Source organism: Pipistrellus kuhlii, unplaced genomic scaffold (assembly GCF_014108245.1).
Source record: "Pipistrellus kuhlii isolate mPipKuh1 unplaced genomic scaffold, mPipKuh1.p scaffold_m20_p_17, whole genome shotgun sequence".
NCBI lineage: Eukaryota > Metazoa > Chordata > Mammalia > Chiroptera > Vespertilionidae > Pipistrellus > Pipistrellus kuhlii.
The window spans coordinates 4,515,790-4,533,527 of record NW_023425482.1 but is presented as its reverse complement, the minus strand read 5'-3'; the positions used below and the strand labels follow the sequence as shown (position 1 = coordinate 4,533,527).

The 17,738-nt window shown below is 55.4% G+C and overlaps 1 protein-coding gene across 4 annotated transcripts in view; it reads right to left on the bottom strand.

Moving 5' to 3' along the window:
* Positions 1 to 17,738, bottom strand: part of CBFA2T3 (CBFA2/RUNX1 partner transcriptional co-repressor 3) — a 93,907-nt gene that overhangs the window by 50,225 nt on the left and 25,944 nt on the right. The window contains exon 1 of one of the 4 annotated variants that reach the window (XM_036440888.2): positions 10,736 to 11,164. The exons of 2 other annotated variants lie outside the window; for them this stretch is intronic. The gene's annotated coding sequence lies outside the window, so the exon portion shown is untranslated. Of the gene's footprint in view, positions 1 to 10,735; positions 11,165 to 17,738 lie in introns of those variants that run through there. One more of the 4 variants, XM_036440885.2, reaches the window with a different exon arrangement.

Here is a 17,738-nt window from a genome sequence, read left to right as displayed (position 1 = left end):
TAGCAGCGCCCTGAGGGCAGCGGTCTGCTGCTGGATTTTGGAAAGCGCCATGAGCAGCAGGCGCTCACTGGTTATTTGCGAAAGGAACAGACATGAACCCAAACCAGTTACATTCTGATGCGAGACTTGTCTCAACTGTCACCCAGCTCCGTGCCTGCGCCTCACAGGCCGGGTAGCAGCGACCCCCCACCCAGGGTCAGCCTCTTGGGGAGACAACAGCTGGAAACTAAGGTCAGGATGGTCTTCAGCCCGCACTCCACCGGGGGTGTGGTGAGAGGAAGAGGGAGGGACTGAATCTCTGCTGCACATTGATGGCTCCACCGTTTTCCGGTTCGGAGAGAAATGAAAAACAACTCTCCCGGGCACTCCCGCCAGGATATGGTTGTTCCGATTCCTCCCTGAGTCCAGACAGACTGGGGGAGGGGAGGGTCTAGCCATCCTTCTCTGGGGACCTCCTCAGGCCTCCTGCCCTGTGTGGGGTCAGCCTGGGTGCTTTGGTCACCTCCAAACTGCTGTCAGTCAGCCCACCCCACGCCCGGCAGGGTGAAAAGCCACGAGCACACCGCGTGGGGACAGCAGCTGTATCAGCTAATGGAGCCACACTGCCAGGGTCCTGTCCTGATCTCACATCTGACAGCTCCCACACGCCCCTCCCTCCTCCTCTGACCACACCTCACAGTGGCCTCCCTGCAGGAGGTGGGCTCCGGTCCCCTCCACCGGGGGCACATAGGGTCCTCATGCACCAGGAGTTCCCGCCGAGGTGGTGGGGGAGGGGCCACATGGAGATGCGTCACCAGCCAGCATACACTGCCCAGGACGCCCTGCAGAGCTGGGCCTTCTGTGCCAGGAGCCCCAACTGCCAAGGCCACTGGCCAAGGCTCCAGACACCCCGAGGCGGAGACACAGCGTCCCCGTCAGGCCCCGTCCGAGCTCCTGACCCAAGCACCCAGAGCGCGGTGTGCTCGCGGCTGTTCACCCTGCCCAGCATGGGGTGGGCTGTCTGGCAGCAGTTGGAACTGGTGACCTCTGTGAGCGGGCACCCAGGGCCTGCTCTATGAGTGTTTCTGGATCACTGGGATGCGCCCTCTCCCGCCTCTGAGCGAGGACCGGCGGAGCGGAGCTCCGGAGGAACATCTGTTCGGGGGTGGACAATGCCAGGTGTGCAGACTGCCCAGGATGACCCTGAGCTGCCTCCCCCCGTGGCCCTGTGCAGGCGAGTCTCAGCGACTCCGGCGCAGGGAAGCAGACTTGGCGATGAGATAACTGTTGGTGGAATCAAATACAGCGACAGCTTGCAGGCAGACGAGCTGCTGTTCAAACAAGCCTCTCCAAGCTCACAGTGAAGGTGTCCTCACCAGCCGGGGACCCTGGGCACCGGCGCCTGGGAGATATGGGGGGCTACTCCTCAGGACCTCCGCGTGAGGGGCTGTCTGGGCTCAGGGGCTGGGGTGCGGGACATACAGACAGAAGTGCTGGCCTCACAGCACTGACCTTCGAGGAGGCAGCCATGCTGTGATACTCAGAAGAAAAGGCACAGCACAGGGAGAGCGGGGGTGCCCTGGAGGAACGGCAGGGGCAGGCCACTCACTGAAGGGAGACCTCGGAGCGAGACCTGATGGAGGGCAGGTGGGAGCCATGCAGGTGTCAGGGGGAGAGCACGCAGGCACAGGGACTGCCAAAGCCAAGGCCCTGGGGTGGGAGCACGCCTGTGTGTTTGGGAACAGCAAGAACGGGATCTCAGTGGACAGCTGGGGGCGGGGGCGTGTGGCCTCAAAGCCGCTGCAATGATTTGGTCTGTCCCTAGAGCTGCCTCGTCGGAGTGGCTTTGAAGGGGACCCCTCATGCGAGGACCCCAATCTACCTCCCAAATGAGGGACAAGGGTAGACGCTGGGAGACCAGATGCGAAATCTTGTTCATGCCACGAAGGTTAGACGCAGGTGCTGGGGAGATTCAGTAACTGTTTGTGGAACCAAATACAGTGACAGCTTGCAGGCAGATGAGCTGCTGCTGTTCAAACAATCCTCTCCAAGCACCCGGCAAGGGCGTCCCCACCAGCTGGTGACCCTGGGCAACTGCGCTCACCACCCCCAGCCACAACGTGGTCACCTGTGAACAGAGGACGGCAGTGGCCACCCTCACAGGTGTGTGGGAGGACCCAGTGGCGTTCAGGGAAGCCTGGGCAACCAGGGCCGGCAGCTCTTCTTCGTTCAGCCCTGGGAACCCAGTGGACAACGAGTTGGACTTAGAGTGACCACATGACCCAGCACTTCCTCTCGGTGTTAGACCTAAGAGAATGAAAAAAATGTCAACAACAAACGCTTGCACCTAAACGCTCACAACAGATTATTCACAACTGCCAAAAGGGCGAAATAACCCAGATGTTCATCAACTGATCCACAAAATGCGTCTACCCTGCAATCAAACATCAGTCATTAAAAAGGAGTGAGGTACTGACACGTGACAACACGGACAAACCTCAAAAACATCACGCTAAGTGAAGGAAGTCAGCACAAAAGGCCACATATTGTATGACTCTATATGAAATGCCCAGAACAGGCCAATCCATAGAGACAGAAAGACAACTAGAGGCTGCCAGGGGCTGGAGGGAGGGGAGTGGGGAGTGAACACAAATGGGTATGAGGTCTCTTTTGGGGGGTGATGCAAACTTTGGGGAACTAGATGGCGGTGATGGTTGCACAACCTTGTAAATGTGCTAAATGCCACTGAATTGCACACCTAAAAACGGTTAAAATGGTGGAATGGAGGTTCCTCAAAAAATTCAAAATAAAACTACCATATGACCCAGCAATTCCATTTCTGAAGATATACCCAAAAGAATCAAAAGCAGGATTTTAAAGACATGTTTTACATCCACGTTCACAGTAGCGTAATTCACAAGAGCCAAAAGGTAGGGCAACTCAGTGTCCATCGATGGAAGAAGGAATCTATAGCATGGATGAACGTGGGGACATTATGCTAAGTGAAGCAAGCCAGTCACAAAAAGACAAATACCACATGATTCCACTCATATGAGGTCCCCAGGAGCCAAATTCACAGAGACAGGAAATAAAACGGTGAGTGCCAGGGGCTGGGGAGGGGAAATGGAGAGTCACTGTTTAGTGGGACAGGGTTTCAGTTTGGGAAGATGAGGGGCTCTGTGAATGGATAGTGTTGATGGTTGCATAATTTGAATGCATTTAATACTACTGAACTGTATACTTAAAGTGATTAAGATGGTAAGTTTTATGTTCTGTGTATTTTAGCACAATTAAAAACCCCACCAGGGAGAATGAGGTAGGGCAGGCTGCAACCTCTCCACCCCTCCATGCAGCAGCCTGTCTGTGCTAACAGCACAGGATTGGGGAGCCCAAGCTCAGCGTGAGGGACACGGTTGTGTGAAGGGCCAGGCTGACCTTCCTCCCTTGGCACCTGGGGCCCATCCTGTGGTGGCGCTAATGTGGGAAGGCCACAACCCCCTTTCCAGGCTCTGTGCTCTTTCCCACCTGAGGGACTGAGCAAGTGGGAAGGCAGTACTGGGAATGAGGGCAGGCCCCAGCGGGCTGGTGATGTGGAGATCTTATTATCTCTAACTCAAAACACACCCCATATATGTAGGCATGTCCTTAAGGGGCCGGGGGGGACCCTATGGGAAGGTCTGCCCAAATAATCTCCTAAACTAGGAGGTCTGCCTGGGATGCAGGCCATTGTGATGTGAGGAATACCATACAGGAAAGGGGTCCAGGGTCCCCGGAGGGAGTCTCAGGCTCTATGAGAATCAGATAAAAGCCCTCTGTACACATGACATTAAGATAAATCAAGCCCAGAATTTCACAGTTATTGCCTCAACCTAGAAGCCCCCAGGGTCAGTATAAGCTCTGACTTCGACTCAGAAAGGAAAATTGAGTCTGTGCCAGATGCTGTGGTGGGTCCCGCCACCAGGCATGTAGCAACCATGATTGTTGAAATTCCAAAAGGAGGTTTCACGTGGACCAAGAAGCCACAGAAATGCCAAAGTGAAGAAGGGCTAGCACGTGGGCTGGCTTAGAATTCAAGCATCTGACTCCCAAAAACGGGGCTCTCCCATGACACATCCATGTGGATGTAGAGTGACAGGCATCCTGGGACAGTGAAGTGGATATGCAGTACAGTGACAGGCGTTCTGCGCAGTCCGTGTAGGTGTGTAGTGACAGGCATCCTGGACAGTCTATGGAGGTGTGTAATGACAAGTGTCCTAGAGAGTCCCTATAGATGTACAGTGATGTGTATCCTGGGGACAGTCCATGTTGATGTGTAGTGACAGACATCCTATGACAGTCTATGTAGATGTGCAGTGACAGGTGTCTTGCAACAGCCCATGTAGGTGTGTTCTGACAGGTATCCTGGAAAAGACCATGTAATAGTGTAGTGACAGGCATCCTGTGACAGCCCATGTAGCTCTGTAGTGACAGGCATCCTGTGACAGCCCATGTAGCTCTGTAATGACAGGCGTCCTGGGACAGCCCATGTAGCTCTGTAATGACAGGCGTCCTGGGACAGCCCATGTAGCTCTGTAGTGACAGGCGTCCTGGGACAGCCCATGTAGCTCTGTAATGACAGGCGTCCTGGGACAGCCCATGTAGGGCAGTGACACCGTCCTGGGGCAGCCCATGTGGGTGTGTAGAAACAGCCGTCTGGGGATAGAGTTCTATCTCTGAAGCCTTTGCTGGTCCCTTCAGTGGACGCTGACTTCAGTCTCCAGGGGGCGGGGCCCTGGGTGGGATAGAAAACAAGTCTGTCCTGACTGCTGTGCTGGTTCCCTCCTGAGCTTCGGTTACACTGAGACCAAGTTCCCACGTGTCACAGTGCAGCTGGGCCGGGAGGAGCAGGTGGGGATTAAGACCTGGCACGCCCTCCTCCACTGTTATCAGTTCTGGCCATCTAGCCGGGCATGGGCTCTCCTGTAAATGCCCCGGGCAGTCAGGTGGAGGTCACACTTCCTTCTTCTGCCCGGTTCTCACACCTGCACGCACACACATTCTATGCTCACACTCACACTAACGTTCATGTGTGCAGTCACACACACGAGGGCTCCTGAGGCCAGATGACAGTCCAAGCAAGAGGCCAGGGCTTGGAACCCTAAGGCCTGGTGAGAAGTCACCACCAGCCATTTGGAGACCTGGTGTGGCAACAACACAGAGGCTCTTGAGTTAGAGAACTGGGTTCCTGAGTGGAAATCCCACCTCTGCCACCAAGGAGCTATGGGAAGTAAGATCCCAGCCTCAGGTTCCTCTCTGGGAAATGGGAAGGGAATGAAGCTTGTGTTCCCAGGTGGCACAGGGCACAGAGAGCTTGGCTCTGAGCTTGCTGTGTCGTCATGTGTGGGGAAGTGGGTGAGCAGGCGCGGGGACCTGGGCTGCACAGGAGGACATAGGTGTAGGGAGAGTAGGCTCCCTACCCAGTGCTGTTTGGGAGGGAGAAACGGGGTTTGAGTACAGAAATGCCCAGCCACCAGTGAATCCCAGGACGGCACTGGGTGTCTGCCTAGAGCGGGGATGTAACGGCCATGTCCCCAAGCCAGTAACCACACGCCAGATCACATGGATCTTTCATACCTTATCACAACCTGAGGAGACAGGAGCCCTGTGACTGTGTTTTGCTTTTGAAACCAAAGACACAGAGAGGGTGAGTGATTTGCTGATGGCCACACAATCAGGGAGAGAGGAATCACAGTTCAAATCTAGCCAGTGGGACTCAGAGAAGCCAGCATGCTGCCTTTTCCCCTCCCCGTCCCCACCGCCCCAGAGAATGGGGCAGGAGCCCCTGGAGCTCAGCAAAGGGCTGTGGCCCCCTTGCCTCTCAGCACCTCCCCCACCTTCCCTCGGCAGCTGGGGGCCTTCCCTTTCCTGGCTGCTCCCAGGTCAGGACCCCTGGGCGAGAGCTCCCCTGTGAGTCCCACATGTCACCCAGGGCCGTCGGAACACAAGAAGTTCTCCCCGCCTGCCCCTGATCGGCCCAGGAGCTTCTCACCTTGCCATTTCCCTCCTGCCCTGCCCCTACTGTGGACTTTTCTCTGCCCAAGTAAACAGAAGCATGTCCCGGTGCCCAGTGCCCGGATGTCCTCCCCAAACCTCCTTCTGCCACGTCCTCCACCACACTCCCAGCCGCAGGGGCAGCCTGGGTGGCTCTGAGCCTGCCTCTGGGCGGCTGACAGTGTGTGCACAGGGAACAGGACGGATGTAGGCGGCGGAGAGTGTGTGGCTGAGCAGCAGAGGGGGCGCTGGCGCCTTGGCGAAGAGACATCTTCCTTATTACGCATCTTTGTTTTCCTTCCAGTGACATCTGGCTCACCGTGAGGTCCCACGAATTACGAAAAGCAGAAGTCTTAACTTCTGTTTTATTGCTGCAGGAAACCGTGCTGCACAGAGCGCGGCGGGAAGCACGTTCTCGCGCGTCTGAGGCTCCAGCCCAACCCTGCGCCCTGCACCCTGGGTCTGGCTGTGAACTCAGAAGTGGGAACCAGGCACCAATTATTTATCACTTTCATCATCATAAGTTTCCATCCCGAACGCCAGGGCTCTGCCTGGGTCTTTCCACTGATGCTGCAAGGGCGGCTTCCACTCCAGGAATTTGTTTCCAGACAGCAGAGCGCTGCTTGCATTAGCGTTCTTGGCTGAAGGCGGCCCTCAGAGGCACTTGGGGGCTGGGCTCTCCCGCAGCCCCTGCCCTCCCTGTGGCCTTATCTGGGCCTCACGTAAAGGGGGTGGTGGTAGGGATCCCAGACTCAGGGAACCAAAGTAGAAACAGGCCTGTTCTTTTTAACCTAGAGGCCTGAGGGCATGACCTCAGGAAAAGATGTGGAGGTGTGACGGCCCGTCCCAAACAGCCCTGAGGAGACCGAGAGCCACAGGCAGAGGCCAGAATAAGCCAGGGAGCAACTGGCTTCTTGTAACACACAGCATGGTGCCTGCCGCCTGGCCAGGACTGGGAGCCCCAATCTCCCAGAAGCTGTGCCACAGGCCAGAAAAGAGCCTGTCAGCCCCTCCGAACTGCCCCCAGTGTACCTCGACCCTCAAAGGCCACACCCACCAATCACCAGCCTCTGCCTGTCCCTCTCTCAGATGACACAGTGGCTCCAGGCAGGGGTGCACATCGTATCTCCAGGGACTGAGTAAGCAGATGCCTGTGGGTCCAACACTGGCCCTCAGGATTCTGAACTTGGCAGGTTTCTCCATGGGCCCAGCCACCTCCACACGGGAGCAGCAGTGTGGCGCCCGCCCACCTACCTCTGGTGAACCTCTCTGGGCCTTCGCATGCCCATCTGGAAAATGGGACAGCAAGGGTGTCCACCTTCAGGCTTGTTAAATGTAAGGAGGCCTGCCAGCACATAGCCTGGCCCAGTGTGAGTTTTTGTTGGTGCTGCATTATTTCCACGCTACCCCCTGCCTGGCATGACACAGGTGCTCGTTCACTGTCTGCTCAGCAGCTGAGCCGTGGGTGGCAGATACCTCTCGGGGCACTTCTTTGCAGTGAGTGCCATCATGGCCATCCTCTTGCATTTAGAGACGACAGAGTCCAGGTCACCTCTCTCCTCCCAGGCCCGGGAGGTGACACCAGCTGTCCAGACATGGATTCCTATCAACGCGATGCTATGTTTGGATGCCCTGTTCTAACCGCCAGACAGTGTCCAGTGGCTTCTAGGAGGTCCCGAACACCATGATCCCCTCCCAGCTCTGGTGTGAACTGGGAACAGCTGGGATAGGGCTGGCCTTAGGCCCCGTGACCCAGACAAGGCTGAGGCGTTCCTCCTCCCCAACCTCAGGTGCGCCTGATGTCAGCGGCAGCTGTGCTTCACGTGCCCGAGGCGAGCCCAGGTGAGAGTTCAGACATCTGAGGCATTAACCCCAGTCAGCACCAGGCAGTCCACCACCTGTCCCCACAGGTGCGGACGGAATGCTGACAGGAAGGCCAGGAGGAGGGCAAAGGGAGGCCGGGGCCAGGAGCCAGGCAGCCGCTTTCACACAGGGGACGGGGGGAGGGGGAAGGGAAGGGGGGAGCAGCTGAATCCAGACTCTCTCCCAGACCGGAGCCTGATGGGCCCGCACCATGCCAGGTATTTGTGAAAAAGGGGAGGTCCCACCAGCCCTGCAGGTGTCACGCAGACTCAGTGAGTAGGAGCAGGGCTTGGCCAATAGTAACCGCCCAGCAAGGTACTGACACTCAGGCTGCTGTGCCTGGGAACAGAGGCAGGCTCGGGTCAGAGCAGTGCAGTGGACAGATGAGTGTAGGACACAGTAAGCAGGATGGAGATGGCCCACGAAAATGTCAGTCCCCTCCCTGAGAGCTCCCTTAGTTAAGCACCTACTGTGTGCAGCTTTTCACCATGCTCCAGGGAAATGGGTCACAGCGCCTCTTCCCTGTTTTGGAGTCCGAACACACACACACACACACACACACACACACACACACAGACGGGGAAGGAATTCAGATCATTTGAATTCCACCACCATCCTGAGGATCCTGGTGCCATGGGAGGCTGGGGATGAATCAGGTGACCCCAAACACAGCCCACTCACGGAGCCACAGGGGGTGGAAGGTCAGCCAGCAGCCTCAGAAAGGATTCCGGCAGCAGGAATGCCTTGCCCACACCCCCCACCTGTGCCCCCGGCCCCTGCAGCTGGCTGGCCCTCTGAGAGGTGGCAGCCCCGCTGGCTTGAATCTCTCAGATTAGTGACCCAGCCTCCCGGCGTCTCCAGATCTTTGCGTAGGAAGGAAAATTAATTTCTTCCAGTCATGCAGAAATGAAAATATGTGGAGCCAAATCAGAGAGATTTCCTGGAGGTGGTAACTCAATTACGCGGATAACCGGGTGACAGAGGAAGAGCGCGTGGACCCAAAAGGGCTGGTGGGTGGCCCGAGGCAGCCCCCGAGGGTCCTGGAGGGAGACATCTTGCTGAGATCCTCCAGCCCGCCAGCCCTGGCTGGGCTTGTGAATAAACGAGTGCTTCGTGCGTGACTGTCCCTTCCTCCCATCACACAGATCAAGAGAGAGCCGGGTTCCCCCAGAAAATCGGTCCTATGTGATGCTCTCCCGCCCTGAGTCTGTCTCGCTCTTGGGGAGCACGCAATGCCACATCTGTCCCCCCTGCTCAAGCCTGTCTCCTTCCTCTCCTTTTCCTTCTGGCACAGAAGTGGTCTGGCAGCATAGCCCTCCACACAGCGTGGCTCTGTGGGCATGGCAGTGCAGGCTGCACAGAACAGAACCCTCTGCCTCCAGGGCCCAAGTGAGTTTTGGGGCTTCCCCCATCCCGAAGGGCAGGGGAGGAGGGGTGGAGCAATGACACAGCTGGACCCCCGTGCCTAGGAACTGTGGGCAGGACCTTCCTGCCCCTGTGTCTGCGGCAGAAAGGATACCAGGGCCGCCTCGTGCCTGGGACCCGTGAGAGTGGGACTCTCCCGGGCCCAGCCCACCTTTCTCCTGGGCTCCAACCTTAACAAGTTTCTGGAACCTTGCAGCAACTTGAACGAGCAATGCCAGGATGCAGCACAGCTACCCCCCTTTGTCCCCAGCCAACCCCGGTCCGCTGAGGGTGGCCGCCCTGGGAACCTCCTGTTTCTGGGTATAGGGGAGGAAACACACACCCAGTTAGACATAATGAAGCGGTATCCTGGCCACGGGGTCAAAGACAGGGCCTGACAACTATTCAGATCTCCCTACAGAAGCGCATGAGGTCTCTGTTCTCAGAGGAAATATTTTTGTCCTTGGCCTCTGGAACAGGCCTTGGCTCTAATGGTGGGGAACATGGTTTTTATGGGGGAAGGCAGAGGACCCCACGCCTACAGGGGTCTGCGCACTACTCTGTGGCTCCCAGGCCCAGCACACAGGGGCTGAGAGGAGGGAACAGCCTGGGGCTGCGTGTTCAGAGCCCAGTGGCTCACAGTGTGGCTTGCCACCGGCCCCACTGCCTTCTGCTTCACGTAAGCCCATCTAGGGCTGCTTTTCCAGCCATCTGTCCCTCCACATCGGCTCACACCTCCCTCCCTGCGGTTCCCACAGCCTGGCTCCCAGCCTGCCCTCCCCGCAGATGGACGGTTCCCAAAGGGTGTGAGCACAATCACTGCCGTGGGGCTGCACCAGAGGCACTGGGGCTGTCCGGACCCAGGAAAGCTTTCAAGCTCCTCTCCCCAATCATGGGGGGGGGGGGGGGAGCAGGCCCCCCTGGGGGTGTCTGAGAAGACTTCGCCCCAGACCATCTAACTCCTGACCACCACTCTCCTGAATGGCAGGGCCAGGAACCAAAACAAGAGGGGCAGGGGCTCCAGAGAGCTTTGACCACCCTCCCCAGCCAAGCCACCGGACCCTCCATCTATCCTGGCATCACCCTCTGGGCCCCCTCCCAGTCCTCTGTCACCTGGCCCCTGCAAGGCCTTTGTCAGGAAGCCCAGATCCGCCAGGGAGCCTACAGGGCTCTCCACCCTCCGACGCAGTCCCCACCTTAAGTTTGACCACATCCCAGGCAGGTCAAGTTCTCGGTTCACCTGGAGAAGGGGGGGGGGGGGGAGGGTGGTCATTCCGTCCAAATGGGTGGGTGCTGAGTGGGCTGGCCCCACCCTACCGCGGGCTCCAACTTTGCAAAGTGGAGAGAGGGTGCCCGGGGCGTCCGTGCCTTCGGCGGCTGCAAGGAGCCCCCTGGACGGCGGCCGGGGGCGAAGCCGGGGTGACAGCGCGGCGGCGCACGGGACGGACGGGGCACTTACGGTCCGGAGGTCCGGCGGGCGGAGGCGATCGCGCTCTCGCGACCCGGCTCCCCGAGCGGCTTCTCCTCCGAACGCGGTCCCCGCCTCCGTAACTTGGGGGGATCGGCGCTCCGTCTCCTCCCGCCGCGTCAGGCTCAGGCGCGCGGCGGGGCCGGGGCGCGCGGGGCGGCCGCCGGGGCCATGCCCGGGCTCGGCTCCGGCCGCTCGCTCCGCCCTCCCGGCCGCCCGCGCGGGAACAAAGCGCGAGCGCCGCCCCGGGCGGTCTCCGGCCTCCGCGGCCCGCGCCCGGTCCCGCCGCCGCGCCTCTGGCTCGCGGGCGCCCGGCTCCGGCTGCCGCGCTCCCGCCCGAGCGTCTCACGGGGCCCCGCGGCCCCCGCCCCGCGCGCTCCGCCCCCGCCTCCTGCCCCCCGCCGCCGCCGCCGCGCCACCTGCCTCCCGCTCGGCGCCCATCGCCGCGGCTCCGCCCCGGGGCGCCGGCCGCCGACAGGGGCCCGGCTCCGTGCGGCCGGCTGGGGATTGGGGCGCCGCCCGCCGGGTCCCCGGCCCCGGCCCCGGCCCCGTCCCCGTCCCCGCTCGGGGCAGGCGTGGACCCCAGGGAGCGCCCCGGCAACTCTGTCCGAGGCTCCGGGGGGCCCCGCCGGCGGCCCTGAGAGTGTGTGCAAGCGTGGGGGCTGGTCCGGCCTGGGAGTGGGGTGTGGGTGCTGGTGAGCCGGGGCGGGGTGGGGGCGCCGCGGAGCCCCGGGGGAGCGCTTGTCTGTGGGGGAAGCGGGGCGCGGCGGGGAGAGGGATGCACACTGCTCTGTAGCACGGCGTCCCCGCGAGGGGAGCGCTGGGTGCCGTGGATGGGGACTGGAGGGAGTGTGCGGGACCGGGCTACCGCGGGGTGCGGGCGTGTTGGGGGCAGCAGTGCGGGCGCCCTGCGGGGAGCGCAGGTGCCGTGCGTGGCGGACCCCACGCTCGGGCCAACCTCGCCGGCTCCGCAGGCCGCGCCCCGCGCGGGGGCAGACGGGCGGTAGCCAGGAGCTGAGCGGGTCACACACACACGCACCTCTGGCTGCCGGTGGCCGCCCGCCCCGCAGTTTTAGGAGTGAGGAGGCGTCTGGCGCCCGGGCTGGAGGCGAGCGGCAGCCGCCCTCCCCCGGTCTCCGGCCCGCCCGCCGCGTGGCCCGGGTCGTCTCCGCGCTTGGCCGGCAGGGGGCGCCTTCCCTCTGCCGCCCGCCAGGGTCCGCTTGCCCCACGCGCGGAATCCAGGAGATAACCAAGACGAAAATGCTGGAAGCGCAGGATCCCTCGTTCTTGGGCTCCTCCGGCCCGGGCAAGTAGGGGTGCTTTGCGCTCATTTGAATACATTCATTTATGCCAATCCAAAGAAATGCCCCGGGCTGCTGCCCAGGGCCTCTCCAACCCCACTTTGCTCCTTTTCCCCTGCACATCCCCACCTCCTCTTCCCCACCTGATTTACCTCTTTTACTTAAGTGCTTTGTGGCATATCTGATGCATTTGCCTAGTTAGTACATTTATTAAAATTGATGTTTTTTTCTTTCCTTCATCCCTCAACCCATACACACTTTATTTCTTTGAAGCAAGCTGAGGTCCCAGGGTCAAGGTCTTAGGAGACAGAGGGGCCAGGACTTCAGAAAAGCGGGGCCCTGATTTGCATCTCATTTGGCATAAATCTGCATGTGAAGGTCCAAGGTCCCCAATTCTCAAGCATAAAAATACAGCAATGTGCCAAAAAATGTCCCTCTTCTTCCAGATTACTCCACAGGCCTGTTTCTCCCTAATCCTTGCCTCTCCTTGACTGAGCTCTGTCCACCGGAGCTGAGCTGGGCAGAGGAAGCCTCCAGAAACACAGACCGAGGCCCTGGGACGATGGACTGCTCCTGCTGCATCCTTCTGTTCCACCCCGAGAGGCACCCGGCACCCAGCACCGAGCACAGAGCAGGGGGCTAGTCAGCTAAGTCACCAAGCCCCCACCAGCCCCCACCCCTTCCAACCCCTCCTCAATCCCTTGACCTCCTGGGCCCAGTCCTTGTAGAAATAAGAGGGGTGGTGGTGAATGATTTAATTGTAACACAAATGCCTGGCATCACCTGTTCCTCTGGCTTTCAGAATGTGCTTCAGTGTAGGCTCAGTCAGTCAGTGCCACTTCACAGAAGAATGCAGATCTAAATGCAGTCACGTTGCTTAAGCTGCCGACTTTATGCACTAATATTTACGGATACTGACTCCCTCACTTCATGGGCTCTGAGATAGCATAAATTTTAAGATGTACCAATATTTTATGAGCCACTAAGAAATGAGAACATGCTCTGAGTTATAATCCTAAGATGCCTCTAGATTCCAGAAACATTAACATGCAAAAAGTAAAAAAATAAAAAATGGGCCAGGTAGGGCAACAAGCAGTTGAACAGACAGCTTGAAGCAGCCTCAGGGGCTCTGAGCAGGGTAGGGAGGTAAGCACCTCCTCAAACAACCACTGAATTCACCTGGAGCATTAGCTGAAGCTGGACTCAACCTGAGCCTGAGGCCCCTGCAACTCAACCCTACAAACATCTTGTCTCGGTTCTTTGGTCTGCATTAGCAGTTGTAATGCCACTGATGGAAACAAGGTGCTGAAAACCATTAGAGCCCAGAACCCTGAGAAAAAAACCTGCAGTCACCCAACACCCTGCTCTGTGTCCGTGCCCATCTGACAGGCTTCTTTGTCCCCGCCTGAGGTAGGGCTTCCTCCTGTCTTGCCTGGCTGGATGGCTCAGTTGGTTGGAGCATTGTCCCATACACCAAAAGGTTGTGGGTTTGATTCCCAGTCAGGGCACATACCTAGGTTGCAGGTTCAATCCCAGTTGGGTCACATATGGGAGGCAACCCATTGATGTTTCTCTCACATCAATGTTTCTCTCTTCTCTCTCTCCCTTCCTCTCTCTCTAACATCAATAAACATATCTTCAGGTGAGGATTAAAAAGGAACCACCTTCCCGTCTTTCTGGATTTCGGCCTCTCCTGGAGAAGCCAATTCTCCACTAGCATATAGTTTCCCCCTCCCCTCTGGAGAGAGAGCTTCTGTCCCACAAAATACACTATTAAGAGAATGAAAAGAAATGACAGACTGGGAGAAAATGTTCACAAAACATGTATCTGATAAATGATTGTTGTCTAGAATATACAAAGAACCCTTAAAACTCAGCTATAAGAAAACAAGCCAACTAAAAATTGGGCAAAAATCTGAGCAGACACCTCACCAAAAAAGATACACAGATGGCAAACAAACACTTGAAAAGACACGTAACATCATATGTCATCAGAGAAATGCAAATTAGAACGAGATATCACTAGCCACCTCTTAGCATCGCCAAAATCCAGAACGCTGGTGAGGATGTGGCGGAACAGGAATTCTCACTCATTGCTGGTGGAATGCACACCAGTTCAGCCACTTTGGAAGGCAGCTTGGAAGTTTCTTTCAAAATGAAGCATGTTTCTACCATCTGATTCAGAAATTTACCCAAAGGAATAAAAACTTACGTTTACACGCAAATCTGCACATGGGTGTTTATTGCCCAAACTTGGAAGACATTGAAAAGTCCTTCAAAAGGTGAAGAGGTAAAACAAACTGTGGTCCATCCAGACAATGGAATATTATTCAGCAGTAAAAGAAATGACCCATCAAACCATGAAAAGAGCTGGAGGGAACTTAAGTTCATATTGTAAGTAAAGAATCCAGTCTGAAAAGAAAGACTATATACCATATGATTCCAACTCTATGACATTCTGAAAAGGTAACACTATGGAGACAGTAAAAGACCAGTGGTTCCCAGGGACTGGGGGAAGCAGGGATGAATAGACAGAGCACAGAGAATATTTAGGCCAGGGGAACCACTCTATAAACTATAATGGCAGACATATGTCATTATACGTTTGTCCAAATCCAAAGAATGTACAACACCAAGAGCAAGCCTTCATGTACACCATTGACTTAATAATAATGTATCAATATTGGCCTATTAATTGTAACAAATTGTCAAACCAATGAAGGATGTTAATAATATTAATAATAGAAGGAACTGGGAGAACCAGGGGAGATGGCGACATTTGAGAATGCTCCATGATTTCTGCTCAATTTTCTGGTAAGCCCCAAATTACTCTAAAAAACAAATTATATTAATTTAGAAAAGCAGCAGACTAGCCCCACTGGCATGGCTCAGCAGCTGAGTATTGACCTAAGAACCAGGCGGTCATGGTTTGATTCCCAGTCAGGGCACATGCCCGGGTTGCATCAAAGAGGCAGCCTATCAATGATTCTCTCTAATCACTGATGTTTCTATCTCTCTCTCCCTCCCCCCCCCCCTCTCTCTCTCTCTCTCTCTATATATATATATATATATATATATATATATATATATACACACACACACACCTATATATATATATATATATGCAGCAGACCAAAGAAAAAAAGATATTAATGACATTTTAAAGGGTGTACACAGTTGAAAAAACACATGAATAGCCTCTTTAACACCTGAATTTTTACACTGCTCCATTTTCTTTTAATGCATATTTCCATTTCACCCAATGGAATTTTATCCTAATATGACTTAAGTCTTTTTTTGTTGTTAATCTTCACATGATGATCTTTTTCCATTGCTTTTTCAGAGAGAGGAAGAGAGAGAGAGTAAGAGAGAGAGAGAGAGAGAGAGAGAGAGAGAGAGAGAGAGAGAGAGAGACATCGATGTGAGAGAGATACATCAACTGGTTGCCTTCCATATGCGCCCTGACCGGGGGTGGGTGGGGCAAGAATCTGCCACCCAGGCACAGGCTCTTGATCAGGAATTGATCCTGAGACCCTTCAGTGTGCGGGCCAACGTTCTAACCACTGATCACACCAGCCAGGTCTAAAAGTCTTTTTCCCCTATCACACAGAGCAATGTAAATACATTCGAATGTCAAGACTTAAACATTTTCTTGTGTTAAAATTTGTCTTCTGGATTGGGTTATCATTATAATTATTAGTATTATGGAACTTATACAAATGATGTAAATTTAGTATAAATTTGAGAATTATTAAACATAAAGGCATATATTTATTGAAAATACCTCTTTGTAGAAGAGGGGTGAGGCAGATATGTTTTTGTTTGTTTGTTTTTTAGCAGTTTGTATATTGGTGCATTAACATTACTTATTGCCTGGAGAAGACAGGGTTGGACATTAATTCCATTTCTGTGTGGGTTTTTAATGAGAAAGCCCATGGAACCTCAATCTCATAAACAGACCAGGGTGAAAGGCAGCGGAGCTCTAGCGACAGCATGGCGGCCTCCCGACAGCTAGGTGTCCTGAACCACATGGTGGCTGCTCATAAAAATGATTTTGAATGCCTATCAGCTTACATGTCCATAGCCCTCTTCAGTTATGCTGCAAGCAAAGCCTGGAAATGGCCAGCATTGCTAACAGATGTGTTTGCTGCAGTAGCAGAGGCGAAGTGAGGCATCATGGCTGGACCCAGGACTTCTTTTGGGAAGTGAGAGACGGGCGACTATATAAAGGACTCTGGGGAAAGGAGCAAAGCTCAGGATCAAGTGTGTGGGGGCACCCTGCCCTGGCTAACAGGCGGAGACATCAGGTTCCAGGCTTTAAGTCAGCTATGAAGGGAAAGAAACGTAAAGCTGAGGAAGTCCTGGCTACTGCTCCCAGGAGCATCTCTTGGCTTTCTCCCCTGGCCCCTGGTCCAGACTGACCCAGAGCATGGCTCCTTATGCAGAAGGGGAGGTCCCCCAGAGCCCAGGTGGACACACCAGGAAAGCCGAGTGGAGTCCACCTGGCACAGGGCAGCAGCATAAAGTTGTGCAGGAAGCTCCCTGCAATAGCCAGCGGGCGGGAAAGACAGGTGCAAGAGCTTCAGCGCACAATGATGGGTCTGCCTGTCAACAAGGCAGCCCCTGTCAGACTCACATGAAATGCCTTCTTGGGGTGTCCACGAGGAACCCCGCTGCCTGGGCCCTGACCCGCCATCCCATTATATCTCCCTCTTCTTGCATGCAAGCACAACTCCAATTGGTTTAGGTCTTCATGTCTCCTTACTCTAGACCCAGCCCTGGACCAGGCTGGCCAGCTCCCACCCTTTGACCTGTTAAAAAAAAAAGCAGCTCATTTTTTTGCTGGTGATTGGCTCAGGTGCAGACATGTGATCCAACTTCGACCAATGAGATTTGAGGGGAGGGGCTCCCACGTGCAGTCTCCTGAACTGCAGTGTCTGGAGGTGACCTTGAACTTGTTGCTGCTCTGTGCCTTCCACCCTGAAGATGATGCTGACATTGGAGAGGACACACATGGACAGAAAGACAGGGTTCCTCAGTGCACTGGTTAAGCTGATGAATCAACCAACCTTGAAACCCACTCTACTTCTCAACTTGCCATTTTGATAATAAATTTCCTCATTATTCAATGTAGTTTTAGCTTAGATTTTTGTTTCTTGCAACCAAAAGCACCCTAACAATATGCCTGCCTTTAAAAAAATATTTTTATTAAATTCAGAGAGGAAAGGAGGGGGAGAGAAACAGAAACATCAATGATGGGAGAGAATCATTGATCAGCTGCCTCCTGCACACCCCACACCGGGGATCGAGCCCACAACTGGAATTGAACTGTGACCTCCAGTTTCAGAGGTTGACACAGCACACTATGCTGGGCACACTTTGCCTTTCTTGATCGCAGCCACCTGAGGCCGCTGGAACTTATTAACATCATCCTTTTTTTTTTTTTAAATATATTTTATTGATTTTTTACAGAGAGGAAGAGAGAGGGACAGAGAGTTAGAAACATCGATGAGAGAGAATTATTGATCAGCTGCCTCTTGCACATCCCCTACTGGGGATGTGCCCGCAACCAAGGTACATGCCCTTGACCGGAATCGAACCTGGGATCTTTCAGTCCGCAGGCTGACGCTCTATCCACTGAGCCAAACCGGTTTCGGCAATATCATCCTTGATGCACAGGGTCTCCAGCTTTA